Here is a 2,702-nt window from a genome sequence, read left to right on the forward strand (position 1 = left end):
AATCCTAGTGCAGAGTTGGAGATCGGGGCTTGATTGTAAATGTCTGAAAAACAGTCATTTAGTCTTTGCTGCCATCTATCGTCCATATGTGGGTACTGCAATAAACAACTGAACGTAGAAACAATTCTATTTTAATATTTGTAATAGAAAAAGACAAGCTTGTATTTTATTCAGTTAAACAGCTTATTTATTTAAATTCATCGTCACAAACAGAAGAATAGTTTTATTTTCTTTTAACTACAAAATACATGGTTTGTGGATTTACTTGTCATAAGCAAGTAAGTAAATGAACTAACTGTTGTTTTTGTTTTAGGTGTTTTTGGAGGTCTTTTGTTGTGAGTCAAATATAAAGTGCTAGAATAATGCACTGTAGTCTGAATTTTAGTTATTTGTGTTTGATTTATACTATTGTCTTTTTATACCAATTGATATTTCTACTCCACTTCAGTAGATATTTTGCTTTTTAGGTAGTTAAGTTGTTTTTTTCATGCAAAAAAATATAATGTGCTAACAAAATATGTTTCATGACTGAAACTGAATCAAGAACACCTGACAAGAATTGTCCAAGGTGTCTTGTAGGACTTTTCTTATTATTTTATTATTTTTATAATGAATAGACATGAAAATTAAAATGTAAATGGGACTGTAATATTAATACATGACACAACAACACAACCTTTTAAGGAAGAACATTCCACGAGAACACAGATATTTAATCTTTTTAGAGTGTCGGGATTTCTCCTGCAGGGTGCATCAACTACCAATGAATAGAAAGAGTAGACCCTGTTTAAGACGTTCCACTGACTGTAAATCAAACACCGCTTTAATAGAACTCTAGAAGCTTATCGGTCAGTATCTCGTGGAAGTGTCCCAACATTTACACAGAAGATCCTTTTCTTAGTGTTAATTTGTGGTCTAATAAATCTGCATTAGATGTAAACGTCCTTCAGGTGAGGTCACAATTAGCAGTCTGATCTCATTCAGGTATTGACGTCTGCTCTTGATAATTCTGGTGGCATAATCTTGTTTTATACATTTATTTTAATCAATTAATTACTTCCAAAATGGATTTTGCTCCGAATAAAGCCAGCCAAAGTTCACGGTGATAAAGCAGGAAATTAAAACTACCCGGTTTTCAAAATATAATACACACGCAACAAAACGTTACCGGCCATCAACATGTGTAATGTTGTCCAAAATTGTATTATATGCACAATGTTGTATTAATGTGTGTTTATTGAAGTACCAAAGCACAGTTCTACCCTCAACTCACCTCCTTTAAGTTTATAGTTAACTTTTGTGTCGACAACAACATTATATGGTTGTAAGAGTGTAATAAATGCAATTATAAATAATTAAGAGTGTAATATTACTGCAATAATACTGATGCATTGGCATCAATGTAATTAGATTATTGAAATTAAAGGTAAAGATTGTGCTGAGTGGTCATTTTAGAGTGATAATAACATAGACTTATTGGATTGTAATTAAGGACGCATTTATGTGTCCATATTGCTGAAGCTGGTAAAGGAAGATTTACTGCTTCGTAGAGTTGGGTATTGATAATCTATGTCTACAGCGGCCAGATACTAAAGCTGTTAGATAAATGTAGATGATCAAAGTGGAAAACTTTGCTTCCAGCACCTTAAAATTTCGTGAGACTTCTACCACATATTATATATATATATATATATATATATATATACACACACACACACACACACACACACACACACACACACACACACACACACACACACACACACACACACACACATATACATATATATATATATATATATATATATATATATATATATATATATATATATATATATATATATATATATATATATATATATTCATTTTCTGCCGCTTTGTCCGCCGTATACGCCGCTGTAGCGGGTCACGGAGAGCAGGAGCCTATCTCAGCTGGCATGGGGCATGAGGCAGGGGACACTCCGGGCACGACGCCAGTGCACCGCAGAGCCACACACAAAGACAGACAAACATGCACACACACACACACACACACACACTCACTCCTACGGGCAAATTTGGGACCGGCCAATCAACCTGAAGTGCATGCTTTCGGAGATGGGAGGAAACTGGAGAACCCGGAGAGAACCCACGCAGACACATGGAGAGCGTGCAAAGTCCGCACAGAGCAGAGTATTTTATATATATATATATATATATATATATATATATATATATATATATATATATATATATATATATATATATATATGTGTGTGTGTGTGTGTGTGTGTGTGTGTGTGTGTGTGTGTGTGTGTGTATGTGTGTGTGTGTGTGTATATACATATACACACACACACACACACAGTATATATATATATAAAATATATATAAAATATATGTATATATACACACACACACATATATACATATATGTATATGTAATATATATGTGTGTATGTATATATACTTATACGTATATATATGTATACATACACACACACACACACACACACACACACACACACACACACACACACACACACACACACACAAAAACATTTTAAATCTTGATTTAGGCATTTTTACTCCGATCATAGGAATTTTCTGACAGACGCAGACTTTTATTTTGAAACCCCTCTACCGGAAGTACTCTTTCTGGTCGCGCGTGCCTTGATGGTCGGCTAGTTTCCGACTCCTCTCATCAGCACCGCGAGGGAAAA

The sequence above is a fragment of the Antennarius striatus genome, chromosome 23, assembly GCF_040054535.1.
Source record: "Antennarius striatus isolate MH-2024 chromosome 23, ASM4005453v1, whole genome shotgun sequence".
Taxonomy (NCBI): Eukaryota; Metazoa; Chordata; class Actinopteri; order Lophiiformes; family Antennariidae; genus Antennarius; species Antennarius striatus.